At 48.3% G+C, this 20627-nt stretch overlaps 1 pseudogene; it reads left to right on the top strand.

Annotated features, from left to right (window-relative positions):
* LOC105821465 overlaps positions 1-18878 on the top strand; it is a 24491-nt pseudogene extending 5613 nt beyond the window's left edge.
* The last annotated feature ends 1749 nt before the right edge of the window (positions 18879-20627 follow it).

Genomic DNA, 20627 nt, shown 5'->3' with positions numbered 1-20627 from the left:
AGTGAGATTCTGTCTCAAAAAAAAAAAAACCTTAATAAGACTTTTTTATCTAGGTTAATTTTCACTGGTAATTAGTAGAGACCCTGTCTCTACTAACTTAATTTTCACCTGATATTGACAGGGACAGGTACAATTTTTGTCTCATTTGTTCAATTTATAATGGATTAGTATCCTTATTATACTGTCCCTCGCCCTGCTCAGAAGACAACTGATCGTAGTAGGAATACATTGTAGCTTTTGCTAACCATCCATTTGTTTTATATTGCTAAACTTCTGTTTCAGAGAGTGCTAAGAAGCACTTTTTTCTTTACCCTTGAATGAATTAAAATTTCCTCTGAAGCTGCTAGCCAAAGCCAACATTTTTTTTTAAACATTACTTTTCAAAGTTGCGCTTTTCCAGCACCCTGGGGAGTTTGGGATTAGCTGGGAGTCCTTTTCCAAGGGGCATCAGAACAGTACAGACCACAAAGTCAAAATGTGACAACTGCAGTAAGGAGATCTGATGTACTGAAAGAACTTGGGAGGCCCAGAAAACTGGCTTCCTTTGTTGAGATACTTTGATTTAAAAGACCAGCTCTTGATAAGAGGTTCCTCATTGTCATTGTTGAGTTTGGAAGTCAGCAAGTTTGGTTTGTTTTCCAACACTGTATGTTGTCTGCCTTTGCCTTTCAAAGCAGTGGGGGTGAGGGGCAAATCAAATCCCAGAGTTTGCTGAATGCATCTTAATAGCATGCTCCATGCACGCTTCCTTGCCCTGGAGTGGCTGTTTCTGCTTATTTCTAAAGCAATTTTCTCCAGCCTTGGTGCTATTGACAGTTTGGGGCAGATTTTTTTTTTTTTGAGGGGCTGTCCCAGCCTTTCAGAAAGAGCAAGAATTTCCACTGTATCCAAATTTACAGGGGCAAAGCCTATGCTTTTCAACTATTCCTTTAGGGCAGTAGTTTTCAGCTAGGAGTGATTTTTATCCCCCAGTGGAATCTGGCAATGTCTAGAGACATTTTTGGTTGTCGCAGGCTGGTGAGATGCTAGTAAGTAGAGGCTAGGGATGATGCTGAATATCCCACAATGTGCAGGATAGCTCCCCCCCCCATCCCCAAACAAGGAGTTATCTGGCCCAATATATCTGTAGTGTCAAGGTTGAGAAACTGTTTTAAAAGAACATGGTCCATCCACCCTCTACCCCCTTCAGTTTTCAAGTGTATCTCTTGGCTGGGCGCGCGGTGGCTCATGCCTACAATCCTAGCACTCTGGGAGGCCAAGGCCGGAGGATTGCTTGAGCTCAGGAGTGCAAGACCAGCCTGAGCAAGAGTGAGACCCTGTCTCTACTAAAAATAGAAAAATTAGCCAGGCGTGGTAGTCCCCGCCTGTAGTCCCCGCCTGTAGTCCCAACTACTCAGGAGGCCGAGGCAGGAGGGTCACTTGAGCCCAGGAGTTTGAGGTTGCAGTGACTACGATGACAGCACCACACTATACCTGGGGCAATGGAGTGAGACTCTTATCTCAAAAAAAAAAAAGAAAAAGAAAAGTGTATCTCTTATGGTCATACTGCTAGTTAGGAGCCCCAGGTGGGACCAGAGCCCTCAGTCTCAACAGTGTGCATGGCATGGGACAGTCATGTTGGGAAATGGGCTTTTACAAAAGATGATTTTAAGCTGAGGTCTTCAGTCCATTGCAGTCAGCAGATGCTCGTGTTTCCTCACTGAAGGGAGGGTTTCCAGGGGGCAGGAGCCAGTTGCTCTTTCTCTGTTCTCAGCCAGAAAAATGGGCAGTGCGATTGCTCCAGGAAGCCAGCGGGAAAGAAGTCTGCTCAGTTGTCCTCGGGAGATGGCATCCTGGCTGCGCTGGAGTTTCCATGGAGGCTGGGCATCTACCAGGTTTCCATACAAGGCAGGCATGTGAACTGGCAGAACCTGAGCTCAGAAGCTGCCCTGGCTGGGGAGCAGAGGAGAGGGGCCGGTGACACCCACTGAGTCCAGCAGTTACTGAGACAGGCTTCTTGGTGAGATGGGGTCAGACTCCCCGGGGTTGAATCCTGGCTCACTGCATAAGAAGCAGTGTGAGCTTGGGCCAGTTATTAAACCTCTCTAGACCTCAGTTTCTTCCTCTTGTAAAATGGAGAGATTATTTGGATAATACTTTAATAGGGTAGTTGTAGTGATTAACAAGAAAGAGAGTTAAGATATGCGAAGCTCTTAGAACTGTGCCTGACATATAGTCAACACTTTATGTACTAAATATTGCTACGGATGGTCCTCAACTTATGATGGTTCAACTTAATGATTTTTTGACTTTATGATGGTGTGGAAGCGATACGAATTCGGTAGAAACCATACTTTGGGTACCCATACAACCATTCTGTTTTTGACTTTCAGTATAGTATTCAACAAATTACATGAGATATTCAACACTGTATTATAACATAGGTTTTGTGTTAAATGATTTTGTCCAACTGTAGGCTAATGTAAGTGTTCTGAACACGTTTAAGGTAGGCCAGGCTAAGGTATGATGTTTGGTAAATTAGGTGTATTTAATGCATTTTTGACTTACTCTTTGGAACGTATCCCTATTGTAAGTCGAGGAGCATCTGTCCATAAAGACAGACACACTCTTAGATACTCTCCTTCCCTGTCCATCTGGACAGGAGCAAAAAGAGACCCTACTCTGACTTGGATAATTCCCAAGGGCTCATTTTAGGGTGTGTGGGTTCAGGCTCATTTGTGCTCTCTGTCTGATGTTGGATTGGATCAGAGGACAGAGGGCAGAAGGCTGGGAAGTTCCTGAAGCCAGGGAAGAAGGAACTGTCCTCCCTGCCCCTTTCAACTTGTAAAACCTCCTTTCTGGGCATAGGAGACTCATCCTCGCTCTTCCTCTAACTTGCTTTCCTTCTGGTCCTCTGGGAAGTGGCACCCCCCCACCCCGCCACCATTTGAGGGTCTCTGGGACACCTTGCACGTGGGTACACCTTGGGTTGAAGCATCCTCTTTGAGATGCCATGAGAGAGACAGCAGTGCTGAGTGATCACAGCATTCAAACTCCTTCTCACCGGAGAAACCTAACCCAGCCTCCCCTCAGTAACTTCCCTGAGGAGGGCAGAAGCTTCAGAGGGCAGTTGCTGGGCTGCCTACTTGGGAATTTGTTTTCTTCTGCTGTGGAGTTTGCCACTTAGATACTTGCTCCTCCATCCTCACCTCTGCCCCAGACTCTGGCTTCATGGTGCCCTGTGCTGCGGGCACAGGACCAGGCCCTGGCGAGTTTGGCTCCATTGATCCCTGGAGTGTCACTGAAAGGAACAGCCACTCCCACCTTTTTTTGGCACATGGGGTGAGGTTCCCTGGCTATCTTGGGCCTGAGCAGAGAGCTCTTTGCTGCTTATATACAGACTCTGGGCTGTTGAGTGTGTCCTCTCCTGCTGACACTGGGGTGCCCTGGTTCTGGACAAAGCCTAAGGGATTGTCTGTGTGGGACCCACACCCTCTACCCCTTGAACAGCCTTTGTCTTATCTGAATCAGGAGTCTTGGCTCTTTTCCTATGAACAGAGAATCTCATTTTCCCTGAAGTGCCACCTTCTTTTAGGGGTGGTCACACATTTTGTGCTTTTGTCTGGATCTGTAAGCATTTCCTAGACATTCCTTCCCTGGACAGACATTGGCCAAACCTCATTTCAGAGTTTACGCGGAGAGTGAGTCAGGGCTCTAAGAACCTGGCCCTGGGAGCCCTGGGGCCCACCCACCTCCCACCCAGCCTTCCTGCCCCTCCTCAGCATCCCTGCCCTGGAGGCCTGGAGGTGGTCCCTGTTCTTAAAAGGCCTTATTCCCAGCCTCTCCCTTCTGGCATCTCCATATTGTCTGATCAAGGAATGAAGCCAGACAAACTATCTGACAGCTTTAATTAGGGTTAAATGAGGCCATTTGAAGCTGCCACTTTTCCTTCTTTCCTATTTGAAGGACTTCCTCTTTCTGCTTTCTCTCAAGTTTTCCTGTCTCTGGCCGGTCCCAGGGACGCGGGAGGGGGCTGCAGCTCGCGGTGCAGGGACTGAGCTGATCCTGCAGACTGGGGTCTTGCGGGGGAGGCTGCGCTGGGCCGCTGCGGTCTCCCCGGAGCTCTAGGCTGATTTGGTCGCCGTAAAGCTGTTGCACCCAGCCTTCCACAGCAGCCTCCTGCTGGCCCTGCTCAGCTTAGGGAGAGCTGCTCCTGAGGCTTGAGGCCCGGGCTGCCAGCTACCAGTGCCTCTGCGTTCCCGCAGGGTCTCGTGCAGCCTATGGAGCGGGTGACAGCCTCACACTGCAGCCTCTGAAGGCCCTGCTCAGCCACCTGCATGTGGGAGTGGGCCGGAAGAATGTCACCCAGCCTGTGCATGGCCAGAGGAACCTCTTTGTCGTGCTTTGGTTCCGGAGATCTCTTTGCTGCCCACAATTTCAGAGACTGGTCGCCAATTGGGAGGAGTGAGTTCCAGGAGCTCTGCTCCCCTACCCCCATCCTTCCGCAGCTGGACTCCTGGGCCTGCACCTCCAAGAACCAGGAAAATGAGGAGAATGAGCAGACGGAAGAGGTGAGGCTGAGCGCAGTGGAAGTGTGGGGGTACAGTCTCCTCTGCGTGGCCGTCATCTCCCTCAGCTCTCTCATGGGGGCCAGCTGTGGTGCCTCTCACAAAGACGACCTTTTCAAGAGGCTGCTGCTCTACTTCCTAGTGCTCATGATTGGAAACCTGTACTCCAGCACCCTCTTCCAGCTCATCCCTGAGGCTTTTGGTTTCAACCCTCTGGAAGATTATTATGTCTCCAAGTCTGCAGTGGTGTTTGGTGGCTTTTATCTTTTCTTTTTCACAGAGAAGATCTTGAAGATGTTTCTTAAGCAGAAAAATGAGCATCACCAGGGACATAACCATTATGCCTCTGAGACGCTGCCTTCCAAGAAGGACGAGGAGGAGGGCATGACAGAGAAGCTGCAGAGTAGGGGTCTGGACCACACGATTCTTCAACTCTGCAACAGCGAGCTAGATGGCAAAGCCCCATGATGGATGAGAAGGTCATTGTGGGCTCTCTCTCTCTCTCTGTGCAGGCCTGCAGGATTCCCAGAGCACCTGTTACTGTCTGCTGCTCTCCCATTGGCACTGTGGCCTGGATGATGACCCTGAGTGATGGCCTCCACAATTTCATTGATGGCCTGGCCATTAGTACCTCCTTCACCGTGTCCTTTTTCCAAGGTGTCATCACCTTGGTGGCCATCCTCTGTGAGGACTTCTTGCATGAGCTGGGAGACTTTGTCATCCTGCTCAATGCTGGGATGAGCATGCAGCAAGCTCTCTTCTTCACCTTCCTTTCTGCTGCTGCTGCTGCTGTGTGGATTTGGCCTTTGGCATTCTGGCTGGTAGCCACTTCTCTGCCAAGTGGATTTTTGCGCTTGTTGGAGCAATGCTTTTATGTATATCTCTGGCTGATACGTTCTCTGAGATGGATGAGGTCTGCCAAGAGGATGAAAGGAAGGGCAGCATCTTGATCCCCTTTGACATCCAGAACCTGGGCCCTCTCCTCAGAAGTCTGGCTTCAAGGGCAGCTAATCTCCAGGTTCGCTCGGTGAACTGATTTATTATTATCATATTGATAATGTGAGATTCTTTAGCCACTTTGGGGAGCAGATCTCTCCAGAAGTCTTTCTCAGTGGTGCTCACAGCTGCAGCCGAGGGGCCATGTTCGCAGACTGTCGTGTGCGTGATTGACAAGAGTGCTGGTTCATTGCCAGCACCTGTCTTGCACAGAAAAACTGTCCAATCTCAATCATTAAAAGCAGCATCTGTTTTGTTTTTTCTTCTTGGGAAACATCCCTCAAATCAGGAATATTCTTGAGAAGAACAGGAGCAGGAAAACTGATGTAAGTTTTTCTCCTTATCATGCCTGTTGACTTGGATAGATTCCAAAGTAGGCGGAAGAAGGAAGAAAACTTCAGTGATCAAGATTCTAGACTAAATATCAGGACAGATATTTAATCCTAATAGGATATGGTCCAGTTTTAGCAAAGAACCAATTCCTTAAATGTTGAAATCTACCTTTTTATATTATTATTGTCGTTGTTACTGTTTTAGAATGATTCGTCATCTTTTCTGTTTTATTTTTCTCAAACTGCTTTCAGGAGTAGCAGAAAATAACACTCAAAGCTTAAGACTCTGGAAGATTTTGCTTTACTTAACTCACATAGATGTATTAAATTGATAATTTTAGCATTCCCTATAGATGCTGTCATTCCTTAAAAATACTCTTTGTCTGGGAGTAGAATACTAAGTTAGAGTTAGTGGTTTTCTAGTGTAGGAGATGAGCTCAAAAATTTAATCTTTAATACATTGAAAAATAAAATATGAAATAGTAGGGTGCTTTCCGTGTTTGTGCACACCTATGTTAACTTGAGAAATTTCCTTTCATAGAGAGCTGCCTCAAAGAGAAATGGTCTTTTTTTTTTTTCCAAAACAAAGCCTTTTTATTTCAAATCTAGCATTACAAACTGTTTCCAAACACACTCATTTGACCAATAAAGCTATACAATGAAGCATAGTATTAGTTCTTGAAGAAAATAATTTGGATTAAAAAATTTAAGTATAATAGACTTTGTTGTTCTTAGAGAAAGTTCAAAAAAATCTCATCATGTTGGACAGATGCAACATTTATATTGTTCACTCAAACTTCTGATCTTTATGACAGACACTTCAGCTTGTCTACCCAATGCCTATTCTCCCCTTCACTCTTTGTAATATAACCTGATTTTCACTGAGGCAATATGTTGCCAGCTGCACAATTGCAAGGCCTAGCCTCCCTTGCAGCTAGAGGTGGACATGTGATAATTCTGGCCAATGAAATGAAAGTGAACATTTCTGGGAGGGACTTCAAGAAAAGCTCTATAAAAGAGACTTCCATTCGACTGGTGTAAAACTTTTATTCTTCCACTTCCTCCTGCCTAAAATACTGGATGTAGAGAACCCAACTTGTGACCACAAGATAACAGCCATGCATATGAATGCTGCTGCACTGTGGGCCTCTGAACAGAAAGTTGGAAGGAGTCTTTGTCCTTAAAGGTACTAGTCACCTACACCAGTCCTGAGTGTCCTAGCTCTGGGCTCCTTGGAGAAATCGTCTTTAAACTGTAATTGGAGCAGTCAGTCCTAGTTGGAGTTTAGGAGGGGTGGAGACACTCAGATCGTCAGACTGATTGTAAGTTGCCAGTGGCAACAGATTCGCCTCATGAGTTGGAAATGTGGCAATTTCTTTTTGACTTTTTTTTTTTGAGACAGAATCTCACTGTTGCCCGGGCTAGAGTGCCGCGGCGTCATCCTAGCTCACAGCAACCTCAAACTCCTGGGCTCAAGCGATCCTCCTGCCTCAGCCTCCCAAGTAGCTGGGACTACAGGCATGCACCACCATGCCCGGCTAATTTTTTCTATATATTTTTAGTTGTCCGATTAATTTCTTTCTATTTTTAGTAGAGACGGGGTCTCGCTCTTGCTCAGGCTGGTGTCGAACTCCTGAGCTCAAACAATCCGCCCGCCTCGGCCTCCCAGAGAGCTAGGATTACAGGCATGAGCCACTATGCCCGGCCCCTTTTTGACTTTTAAATGTTGAATGTGCTGTTTTAAGCACGTGTACATATTAGAAGTTTAAGTCAAGTCGCGAATTGTTTTGAGGACTTTTTTCACTCCTGGCTTTTCCTGGATGCCCCAACTCCTACTAATGTTTGCAAGGAAAGTATGTCCCACACAGGACTGGTAAGCCAGGGACAGGGGCTCTGCTACTTCTCCCCTTGCCACTGGCGGGCAGGTTGCCACTGTCCATGCCCCTAAAGGTGTTTTGTGTCTAGTATCAACTTGGAGCTATACCTCACTGGTCCTTCAGCTTGAGTTTAAAAAAGAAGGTTTCTCTGTTTGGGAACCTCAGATCTGTTTTTAGGAAGTCGTCTTCCAAAGAGAGATGGTAATATGCTGGAAATCTGCTTTTCTAAAAAAGTCTGATTTTGCAAGAGAGGTTAGGATTTTATTGTTCATATTTCCCTTTACAGTTCTGTACAGTTCCCTTTACAGTATTTTTTTTTTGAATAACTTAGGTGTTATGGGCAAAAATTAAAAAAGAAAATTAGCTTATGTGGACTATTAAGGTTTTATTTGCAAGATTCTATAAATAAAGCTATGTTCTGTTAAAAAAAAAATCCTGTCTCAGCCCCCTCCGTGAAGCCCTCTGTGTCCCATCGGCTCTGTTGGTGGTAACTCAGGCCACCCTCAGGCTGCCCGCCAGCGTAGACACTATTATTATCCATCATTCAGATGCAGAGGCCGGGCACAGACGAGGACAGTTCCTTGCCCAGGGGAAAGCTGGAATCCAGTCCCAGGCAGTGTGACTCCAGAGTGGCTGCCTTTAACCCCGGCATAAAGCTTCTCAGGACAACTGTGTTGTTTCAGTTTCATGGGGTTGTGAGTTAGGCGTCAGCTGGGAAGGGACCTTTGGGATCATGCAGTCCAAACCCTGCATTTTACAGTGGGGGAAATCAGGTGCTGTGTACTGAGGGACCAGCCCAAGCTCACCTAGGGTAAGCCCCAGATCTGGAACCCAGTTTGCCAATCCCTGTCATGTTCCCTTTAAATGCCATTTGTGAACTGTCATCATTTAGGTATGGGTTTCCTAAGAACAAAGGCAGAATTTGCCTTGTGGGCTAGGGGGGCCCTGTAATTTCTTGTCCAAACTGGGCCACTTTTGAAAGTGAAAGAAGGCACTGTTAATAGTTATGCCACTACCACTGCTGTAAACTGAGATTGTCTTGGGTAAGCAAAGGCAGATGGGTGCCTTGCCTATGATGGGTGAGACCTTGGGGTGGGTGGGAGGGTGGGGCAGACTGGGAGGGTCTGGGGCTGGGACGTGGAGCAGAGGGACAGACCCAGAGGGATTTGGTCCAGCAGGTGGACAGTTGGCAGCAGACAGGAGTGAGGGGTTCAGATGCCACTGTGGGGCAAGAGGCTCAGGGCCAGATTCTGGTCCCTGGCAGAGGCTGTCCAGGGGAAGGCAGAGTCTGACCTCAAGGGAACCTAGTGTACTAGACAGGGCAGCCAGGTAAACAGGGAGGAAACGACGCTGTTGCCAGGATCCTGTGCAGTGAGGACGCAGACCTGAAGAGCAAGATCAGACACGGAGCACCTGGTCAGTCTGGAGTAGCCAGCTCTTCCCCCTTCGCCAGGCTACTCGTCCGTCTCTTCTCTTTGGCATTCCCATAGCTGCTGTGTGTGATCATACAAAGGGTTCTCGAGCACCTGCTATATCTCAAGTGCTGAGATAGCTGCTGGCATCACAAATTTGCAGTTGGGTACATGCAGTCAATGCCTTTAGTCCTCTGGGACCAGTGAGGACGAAAGACACAGGTGTCAAGTGCATTGTCAGCACCGGCCAGGGAGAGGCCATTTGTGCTGGGCCCTGGAGGGCGAGTGGGGTTTCTTAGGCCAGCGGAGAACATTCTAGGCAGCGGGGCCGACACATACATGTTTCTAACCTTTTGAAGACAAATACTCCTCAGATTTGTATTGATGTGTGTGATTTAAATGATTGTAAGTCCTTATTTTATTACAGTTAAAAAACTGCCTGCTGTCTGCCCTTACTTTCAGTTTGTAACCTATTTACCTCCCTCCCATAGACTGAGCCCCTTGCTGGCAGAGGCTGGTGTCTCCTTTCTCCTGGTCTCCTCAGCACCCAGCCCTGCACACTCGGTGCTCGATCAGTATCTGTTGGTGAGTGAACTGTGCTGGGGGGGGTGCATCTGGGATGCATCACTGCTGCCCCATGGGCAGAACAGAATGACTGAGGATAAGGACCCCGGGCCTGGCACCCCAAACGCCCACCTCCTGGTCCCCTGACAGGTGCTGCTGCCTGAGGTCTGCCTGGCTGTAACTTGATGCAGCTGAGAGCGAGAACTGGCAGAACAGGAAACCCTGTGACTCACAACGGTGCAACAGGATCCTGGAGGAGTGGCCCGTATGCATGTGTCCCTGGTCGGCTCCACACTCCCCCAACTCCGCCCCAGGCATGTGAGTCCAGGGTGCGTCAGAGCCGGCATCTCCCTGGGGTGGCATGGCAGCCCCCAGGAAGGTACTGCTTGTCCCATCTGAAGCAAGTGCTGTACCACAGATGTTACCTTTGGTCAGCAGGCTTTCAGAGGACAGGAGGATTAATAAACCCACGTTCTGCTATGTGTCTTCCCCCCCAGCTCATTTTTTTTTCTCTGTCAGAAACATCCGGCCCTGCCTTGGCAACTTTACAGGATAAACTTGTTGCTCTTTGTACAGCCTCAGCCCTCCCAAGAGGAGTCTGTGAGGGCATCATTATTAATGAGGTCACTGACAGCAGTTGCCTGGCTTTCCCCAGATGGGCACACCTGTGCCCCAGGTTAGCGTACTCGGCTAGCCACCGGATGTTGTGGGTCCTGCCAGGGACGAGGCCTGTGGTTGGGGAAGCTTCTCTAAGCCTCAGTTTCCTTGTCAAAGATTTGCAGTAAAACATTGGCAAAGGAATAAAGCAGAAATGTGGAATTCTTTCGAAACTATGTTGCAAGCATGTGTCAGCCCATAGAGTCACTGGAAAGCTGTGTGTGGGCAGATTTAAATTATGGATCTCCCCTCTGACTTGTCCTCTCTTGACCTCTTTGATCTCCTTTGGCTCTTTGGCCACATGGAGTAGGTAAACTAGAACCAAGTCTGAGCCACCTGCTTTTTTTTTGTTTCTATATTTTATTTATCTATTTTTGAGACAGCATCTTGCTCTGTTGCCTGGGATAGAGTGCAGTGGCATCATCACAGTTCACTGCACCTCAGACTCCTCGGTTGAGCTCAAGTGATCTTCCTGCCTCAGCCTCCCAAGTAGCTGGGACTATAGGCATGCACCATCATGCTCAGCTGATTTTTCTATTTTTTATAGAGAGAGGGTCTTTCTGTGTTGTTCAGGCTGATCTCGAACTCCTGGCCTCAAGTGATTCTCCCACCTCAGCCTCCCAAAGTGCTGGATTACAGGTGTGAATCACCGCACCCAGCCTTCCAACATCCTTTTAATTAAAATGTAATACACATAGGAAATTAAACACACCAAGAAACCACCATCCACATCCAGTAACAGGTTATTACCAGTACCGGCCCCACTTTCTGGCTCTAATACTCTCTTCCCCTACCCACCACCACTAAGTGTCATCACTATCCCGACTTCTAACAGTGTAGACCTGTTTTTGTACTTAATATCAGTGGGCTCGTACAGTACGTTCCTTTTGTGTCTGGCTCTTTTCACTCAGCGTTGTACTGTGTTGGGAGATTCACCTGTGCTGTTGCATGTGGTGTTAGGTGGTGCACTCTTTCTGCTGTGTAGTATCTCCTGCACCACCCTGTTTTGACTGTGGTTTATTTAAAGCAGATGAGACAAGTCATAGACCCTTGACACCCAGAAAACACAGTCCTTCCTAAATTTCTTTCAAGGAGGCCAGGTTGGAGCATTGGCCTAATATTCAGATGACCTGATTGTATCTTCAGTACAAGAACATTAGTGTTAAGAAAGCTGAAATTCAATCAATTGGTCCATTTGGGGTCCAGAAGCTAAAAGGTAGGAATTAGCTAGTGATCTGGTACTGCCTGGAAAGAGGTTCTACATATTAAATCAGAAATATCCCAAGATTAGAGAAAGGAAGTTCAACTGTGCCTCAGGTGTCTCTGCATCCTTTGCTGACACTTCCAAGCTTGTGGAGTCACTTTCTTATTCTATTTGATCACTTGAATTCACCCTTCCACCAGGAGGGTGTGTCTTGGAGAAATGACTAAGAAGCATTTGCTCATTCGTGTATTATTTATTTTCTGTCAGCTTACTAAAGGGATTTGGTGATTTGGTTGAACTTTCAGTAAAATGATTTCTAGAACAAGAGTCATCAAATGGGCAGGGATGATTATGAAAAAAAAAAAAAACTCGACAGAGCTTTGAGCTTCCTGACAGTCAAGGCAAAAAGGACAGTTCTCTTTGAGTTAGCCATTTTCATCTCATTGGTCTGTAGCAGGAAGCACAGTGTGTCTGGGCAGCCAGACTTTCTCTGGGCTGGGTAGGGAAGCGCTAGTGAACAGCACAGCAGCTCGGCGCAGTGGGATGTTCTTATGGTCCTTCCTTCCTGTGATCCCTTAATTAAAGGTTATAGAATTAAACCACACTAATAAGAAGCATTTTTGTAGGGATCTAATGTAACCTAGTGAGGTGAGGAGCTTTCTGCCACCTGGAATTTATAATCTTCCAGGATCTTGGGCTTGCCCACACCTCTTGAGCTCTGTCACATTGCTGTCTCCAGTTCCACATTTATCCACTGGGATGTCTTAGCTCAGAAGCCATCTCCCGTGAATGCCAGTCCCACAGGCCGCTTAACCTGTGGCACTTCCCACAGGCTGCCTTCCACTGTGCTTGCCGTTCTCACCTGACAAGATTCATCCCTTCATGCATTCCAGAGGCACTCGTTGGTCTATAATATGAGCCAGGTCCTTTGCTGTCTTATAAAGTCCTAGAGAGCAGGGATCTTGATTTCTTTAAAACATTTTTTTATTGTGATAAAATATGCTCATCAAAATTTACCGTTTTTTAGTGTATAATCCAGTGGCATTAAGTATATTCACATTGTTGTGCAACCAACACCACTATTCATCTCTAGGATTTCTTTTAAAATTATGTTTCTGGGCACTGTAGTGCTTGTATATAATTGGTGTTCAATAAATGCTACAAGATGGGAGACGCTGGGGCTGCAGCAGTAGTCAGGGATTCAGGGGTTCAATGATATGAATCTTACAGATCTAGACTTTCCTTTCCTTCTCCACTTCCCGTTTAAACCTCTTCAGGTTACTCAAGGTAGGATTTATAGTCCTTCGTATAAAAACTGTCAAAAGTTGGAATATTGCTCGCAATTTGATCAGGGCCAATTTCGCACTGGGACCAGATAGGCGTTGGATCCAGGCATTGGCCACCAGCCATTCAATTGGAATTGGCCTGCAAAAGAGATGGCCCTTCTGGGCCACCAGGGTTGTCGTTCACCTGGGTGATCCGGATTCTAGCCTGCACTGTGTGACCTTGGCAAAGGCTGCTCCCTGGGGGGACTCATATTCTCTGAGATCCCTTTCTGGCTCTCCCCTCCAGAACTTTCCTTCCCGGATTCCTCATACCTGGCCAGGGCTGGGTCTGACCCACCCTGCCCACTGCCCACTTTGAACTGGAGCCTCTTACAAGGGTGACCTTTTGCTCTCTCCACTCCTCCCATCATTACTATGACACAATGTCCCCTCCTTTTCATGCTGGTCTGGAGGAAAATGCGGGCACTTAAGGGGATGGGTGTTTATGGCTTCCTGTTTTGGGCATTAACTCATAAAATAAAGAGGATGGGGTGTATTTCTCTTCGGGGCTTGCCCTGCCACTACCCTTAATTCTGTAGAGGAAGCCAGCATGTCAGACTGGTGTGTTATGGAAAACAAAACTGACCAAAATTGCCCAATGAGGAAGTTTTAATCTCACCATTGCTAAATAGATATCAACTAAAACTGCTATCGCTTTCTGTCTAACACATGCCCTCGCCTCCCGGGCAGGCAGGCAGGCGGGCAGCAGACCCGTGTCTGAGCCAGGCTTTGCCCTGGCCTGTCTCTGATGCCCCAGCCTGGAATGCCCTGCCTTTCCTCCTCTCTCCCAGATGGGGACGTAGAGAGGCGGCCTACATGCACACACAGAGAGAGGAGGAACAGTTTGGGGAAACAGTCTCTGCTTTGTTAACTCAAGCATGACTAAATAGGGTTGAGAAATATCCTTGATCCTCTGAAGGTGCCACTGGGCAGAGAGAAGTCTAGAAGAAAGAGGTGGGGGGCGGGGAGGAACGGGGGTGATGTAGAGCTCTCCTCTTGTCACCTCACTTATGCCGATGACTGCTTTGCTCATCTTGAGGTACATCGAGGAAGCCAGGGTTCAGCTGGAGAGTGAGTTACACCTGTGCAAATGCTACAGCTGGTGTGGCCAGAGCCCTCACTTCGCCACACTAGCTGCAAAGTACGGGTTGGCCCAGTGATTCCGCTCCGATGGTTTCCAGCAACTTAAATCTCTGAACAACAAGTGCAGGGTTTGTCTTTATAACTCACAGCACTCTGGATCAACTCAGGATTATTTCACTGGGACACACTTGGCCTCGTCTCTTAACCACTGACTTTCAAAGACCCCAGGCAGAAAAGTGGTAAAAAGGACCTTAAGCAGTGTTGGCCAGAGCAGGGCCCACTGTGATCACATTGCTGTCACAGTGGAAACCTGCCCGAGAACAGGGGAAGATGGTGGTGCTCCCAGGCCTAGAGGTGTTGATTTGGTTAGTCTGGAATGGATCTTTGGAATTCTTATTGTTTTTTAAAAGCTCCTCATGTGATTCTGAAGTGCAGCCCGGTTTGGAAACTCTTATCACACCTGGCAGAATGGAGATTAGGCAGCAGTTATCACAAAGCAGATTTATCTCTGATTGAGGAAAATCTTTTAAACAACTAGAGCTGACCAACAATGGAATTTAAAGAAATAGTGAGCCTCTCAGGCTTGGAAGCATTCAAACCTAGGCCAGATGAGTATCTACTGGGTGGAGGGAGACAAACTAGACAAACTCGAATGCTATTTCAGTGGGATTTTGCCCCAGGGGCCTTTCCTTTCCAAGAGTGAGTATTTTTTAGCTGTAGTCTCACTGCTGTGTATACACATGGTATCTCCTAAATGGCTTTGTCCCATGACTTTGGGCCTGGTATTCCCTCCCTCCGGCTGCACTGTGGCTGAAAGTTGGCAGAATTCTGAAAACTGCATTCACTTCCTTCCCAACTCGGGAAAAGGGTCTTTATATGGCAGCTGCTTTTTGTTTCTGACTTCTGTTTCGCCTGGCTACCGTTCACTCAACACAGCAGTGCCTGCCAGGGCTGGGTGGGCACCGCTGTTGTGTTTAGGAAGCTGTGACATTAGGTGATTAGTCATCCCCACCTGAGTGGCTCTAATAGGCTGGGTGGATACATCCTCATGCCCAGGTGCCATCCACTCCCAAGCTTTGACCAAAGTGAAAGAGGGGAAGTTTGGGCCAAGGTACTGGACTTGGCATTTTTCACAGCTGTTTCATATCCTTTCTCTTGGTCTCCTCCTGTGATGGAAAGGAAACTAAGGTCCTAGGGTTGTTCAAGAAACCACAGAGTCAGCAGGGGTGCCACCTACACTAAGAGGGGACACAAGACAGGCAAGGGTGGTGGTCCTGAGGGCCTGGCATTGGAGCCAGCAGAACTCTGTTAAACCCCAGCTCTGCCCCTCACCACCCAAGTGACCTGTGAAACAGGGGTACAGAAGTTTTACAAGAGGACAAGGGAGATCAAGTCAGTAAAGCTGTAGGATGGCGCCCGACAGGTAGGAAATGCTTGATAAATGTTTAGCGACTGCAACTGTCATCATTGTCATCGTTTTCATCTGTTATTGAAACTGTGAGAGATAGTTATAATCTACTGGGCAAAGGGCAGCATGACTTGAGTAAAAGGGTGACCATTTAACTTGATTCTTCTAGGGTTAAGGACGAGAAATGTCCGAGTGGACTTCCAACAACTTGTAGCCGTTCAAACGTCAAAGATAAACTAAGTTGGCTGCTGTAGGATTCGCTCTTTTGTGTACGTGACCTGCTGCTTCAGGACGAGATGGTGGAGCCTTGAGGTGGGACAGGACGGACTCTGCTCCTCCAGGCAGGAGCTCTCCTGCTGCCTTTGCAAATGCCAAGAGCCACCTGTGGAGGGTGTGTGTGGGGGGGCCGTCAGTGAGGCTTCTGGGACTCTCCTCTCTTTGGGAAAGTAGCAAGGTGGGAGAACAATGTCCAAAGACACGTCTGCTGCCCTCTGACCTGCTCAGCCAGCCCTGTGGGCCATGCTTTCCGCTGTCTGCCCTTCGTGTCTATGCTGGGGGATGACTGGAATTAAAGGTGACCTGTTAATGGGCGTGGCCAGCTTGCATTTGCTGCAACGCAATTCAGCCTGTATAGACCCTGCTGTAGTCCAGCAGGAAAGGGGCAGTCGTTTAGCAGAGTAGAGAGGAGTATAGGCAAGCCCCCCTGCTCGTTCAGTCCCAGCTCAGCCCTTGTGTCTGTGGGACTCCCCTCTGCAGGATAGAGGGACTGGCTGACACTACCTACCTTAGAGGGCTTTCTGAGGATGAAATGAGTTAATGGGAGCAAAGCCTTGGGAATAGGGTCTGGCAAAAGCAGGTGCCTTGTAAGTGCTTGCTGTTATTACTGCTGCCTGTGAGGGCATCTCAGGCTGCATGTGGCCTCACATTGGCCTCTGGTTTGGGTGGCCCTGGAATTTGTATATTAGCACCAAGATGTTTGAGCCGTGACATAGTGTCCTGGGCCAGTCAAGGTGTCATTGGATCTGGAGTGGGAGGACTCTGAAATTGTCAAAATTGCCCTGGGCTTGAGGTCATCAGAGATGGCTGGACACTGACACTTCACCAATAGGGAGGTGGCTTGTCTGGTGTCAGGCTGATGAGGCTCCACCTTTTACCTCCCGGGCAGCCTCAAACGGCATCATGGGGAAGGCACCCTGGCTCTCTGGTGTTGTAGGAAACAGAGGTCAGTGACCTAGCTTGGGGGCTGGAGCCCTGGGAGACTGAGTCAGATTCAGAACGACAGTGGGCTCAGGGCAAGTGAGGCACCATGAGTTGGAAATCAAACAGAAGGGACAGTTGGATTCTTCCTGATTTAGACCCATGGACTTAGTCTGAGGTGGCTTTTCAATGAATGCTGGCAACGGGGGAATTTGGGGAAGTCCTCATTTCTGCAATTCCAGACCCAACATGACAAGCCTGGTCTCTCTCCAGGCTGGAGGAGGGAGTGGAGAAGTGGCTGGGGGCCTGCTTAGCAGGAGGAAGTTGCCCCTCCACCATTCTCTGCTCCTCCTCTGTCCCCACGACCCCCCACCCCAGGTGAGAATTTCCTCTCTCTATCTCTTTGTGTTTAAACCCTTGGCAGTTGTGGAGGGGCTGATGATGGCTTCCAGCTGCTTGCAGCACGTCCCCCAGAGCTTGGTCTTTCAACTTTGAGATCTTAGAAGAGGGACAAAAGATACTGGTCAGGATCCTTGAAATGTTCTGAGGAGGGCCAATGTCGTTATTCTACAGGGACAAAAATGGGCCCAAAGAGAAGAGTTTGCCCCAAACTCTGTTAGGAGATAGGATACAGCCTGGAAAGGAGAAGATGTGAGTTAGGAAACTTTTTTCTCTTTTACTTTGTCACAAAGGAGGACACTGGGTTTGTTTTTTATTCTTAAAGCTATGCCCTTTCGAGAGCTGGGATTTCAGAGCTGGAAAGAGCAGCATCCCTTCTAGTGCCTCAGTTTGGTGACACGGATGGGAGAGCCACGATGCTTACAACTGAGGGCACAGCTGGGACCTGGCCCAGGACTCCTGATTCTCTCTACTCCTGCCCCCCCCTGCTGCCCGGCGGCCTCATCTGTCATGGACACCGCTGCTGGGAACAGTGACAGTGTGGGAACTTGAGTGCCTCCTTGGATAAGTTTCCGTCAGACCTTTTCCTGATAGGAGAAAACTGGGGTTATCCAGATGAGAGATGAGAGCTTCCAAGAAGGAAACCATCTGAGAGGGGCTCCTAATGCTTCTCCTTCTCCTGGTGTTAAATCTGGGAAACATTCATGTAGATTTGTGTTGCAAACATCAGTGAAATGGCTAAGGAGAGTTTCCATCACTGCTGAGCACAGGAGAGGTTGTGTCATTTATATAGAACCTGTCCTATGTGTCAGGTGCTGTGCTAGGCTCTGAGGACACAAAGGTGAACACATAGACGTCGTTCTTCTAGCCCTCGGTGCTTATGGTTCGGACACTACAAAATATATATTTCCAAGTTGTGGATGGTGTTGTGAAGGTAAAAGTTCGAGTGCTTAGAATAACAGGTGTTGTGTTCCAGTGGATGAGAGGAGGCCCCTATGGAGAGAGGCCTGAAAGATTGGCGAGGGACTGGCAGGGCGCGCAGCTGCAGGACCTGTGTGCACGAGCTCTGTTGGGGAACTGAGCCAGGGATTGTAGTCTGCACAAAGAGTGCACATGCATGACAATGAGGTTAGGAGGTGAGTAGAGGCCAGATCGTGTAGAGCTTCTGAAGGATTTCTGGCTCCGTTCCAATGGGAAGCCACAGAAATGTTTTCAGCAGTGGATCAGCAGAGTCTGGCTGGGGTCGAAAGTGGATGAAGAGGTAAAAGTAGAATTTGGGATTGTGTAAGTCCACGTAAGAGGTGGTGGCTACCTGGCCTAGGGTGAGGGGCAGTGGGATGGGTGTGACTGGCCATGTGAGGTGTGTGGGGAACAAGAGATGAGGGTACTGACACTAGTTCCAGGGACGTTGTCACAAGCATTCCAACTCGACCATTCTGAAAAGAACTTTCCTCTTCTCTGACAGTTCTTTCCCCGATCTGTACCATTCTCTAGAAACAAAATTGAACTTATTTTTATAATTTTAATTTTTAGAGTTTTTTTTTTTTAAGACAAAGTCCTATTAAATCAATCCCTGTTAATGATCTTTAATAATAAATTTCTATCTACAACAGATTTTATTCTTTTGAAGGGCCAAGTGATGTTCCGTGACGTGGACCTATAACATAATTTATTTACCCCATAGGTCTTTACTCTTGCTTTCCGCCTCTTTCAGGTTGACCAGTATCTCTACCACATGCGTCTCTCTGATGAGACTCTCCTGGAGATCTCCAAGCGGTTCCGCAGGGAGATGGAGAAAGGGCTTGGAGCCACCACCCACCCCACTGCGTCAGTGAAAATGCTGCCCACCTTTGTGAGGTCTACTCCAGACGGGACAGGTATTGCTCCTGGGGGTTGGCGCTCGGTGCTCCATTACAGGGGGGCAATTTGGTTCGCTTTGCTCAGGGACCCAAGAAACTATGTATCAGTGAAGTTGCTTGGTTTTAAGCCTCAGAAACCAGCCAGGAAATTGAACTGAAGGCTGCGGGATGGTGTAGACAGCAGCCTTGGCAGTCAAGGGAGAAGCACTTCTCGTCAGCCCCACCAGGACATTGCTGCAGCCATTTGTTTTCTACCTATGAGCTGAGAAAGGCTGCTTGGCTCAGTTTGGGATTTTACACAGTGGTGGTGAGGAACTGCCACAAACATGCTTCACTAGGTCACACAGGGTGCTCTTTGGCCCGCCTACACACGCCCCAACTGGCACATTCTGTAGGCATGCTGGAGAAACAGTGCCACACAGATTGTCTAGATTGTTTCTTGAACTCCATGAAAAATGTACTAGAAGTCTGAATAAACTTGGGGAAAATGTGAAAAGCCACAGTGCACATTAAGGAATTAAAGGCTCTAAAGTCCTGCAACGTGAACCTGTTAAGCTCAGTTTAATCCCGTTATTTGGATACAGAATCCTAATCTCATGGCGCGCCACCCAGAAAGTGATTTAATTACGGAGGAGAAAAGGGTTATGGTGGACGTTCAAGTCAGAAAAGTGTGGGTTGGGGCCAGATCACAGAAGGCCTTGAGTGCAAGCCTAAAACGTTGAGTCCTTCTTCAGTAGGTGCTGGGGAGTAAATGTAGGTTTGTGAGGGCTGTGGGCAGAACTGTCCTGGTGGTGTCGCATCATCGGCAGTACCTGTGGGAGGCGGGGGGGTGGGTGATGTGAGGCTGGTAAAGCACGAGACGTGGCCCTGGGGGGCGGTGGTGGGCAGGGGAGAGAGGATTCCAGGGTGAGCCCAGCTGCCTGGGGACGCACGCGGTGTGCCAGAGCTCTTGCCCAGCTTGATCCATTTAGTCCTCACAGTAGGTGCCTCCATTTTTGAGACGAGGCTGCCCTGAGGTCGATGAAGGCTGGGGGTGGGAGGATCTACTCACATCTAGAGAGCTGGGGAGAGAGCCCAAGGGGCAGCTGCCAGGGCAGTGGAAGAACCAGGGAGCACAGAGTCCGGGAACCTGAGGGAGGCGAGGTCTCCAAGAACCTGGCTGGTGGCTGGCGAGGCATCTACAGAGGAATCATGGGGAGGCAGCGGGGGGGAGAGCATGGCTCAGGGCATGTTTATGTACCTTGTGCCCGTGCTATGTCCACATTTGTGTCCTTAGAGCTCACCTCTGTGAGCGTCTCTAGGGACCTGGTTTACCTAACAAGACTTCGTACAGTTCCTAAAATAAGTAAGTGTTTGCAGAAGCCTTGGGACCCAGCCTGGACCCATCGCTGAGGGTGTGACCTTGTCAGGATTATTCTGAGTGTGTGTCGCAGCCCTTCAAAGAGCCCCTTGAGGCGAGGGGCCTCTGTGTGTTCTGGGTTGACGTGTTTGCTGCACCCACCACTCCTTCTGACTGGAAACCACACCTATTTCCAATGTTTCTATTTGACATTCTGATAAATTCACTAGCTCCTGAAGGCCAGGGCCTTGTCTTTATCTCATCCTGCACTAGCACTAAGTACCCTAAATATTTTCCAAATACTTATTAAGGGCTAAGGGCTTTTCTGAGCACATGCATGTATTAACTCAAGTGCTTTTCACAAAACCCCATAAGGTACGTACAAATTTTATCCACATTTTTTTAACATGAGGAATTTTGAGGCTTGA

This window comes from Propithecus coquereli, unplaced genomic scaffold (assembly GCF_000956105.1).
Source record: "Propithecus coquereli isolate 6110/MARCELLA unplaced genomic scaffold, Pcoq_1.0 Scaffold578, whole genome shotgun sequence".
NCBI lineage: Eukaryota > Metazoa > Chordata > Mammalia > Primates > Indriidae > Propithecus > Propithecus coquereli.
The sequence above is the reverse complement of the archived record's forward strand: the minus strand, read 5'-3'. Positions and strand labels throughout refer to the sequence as shown.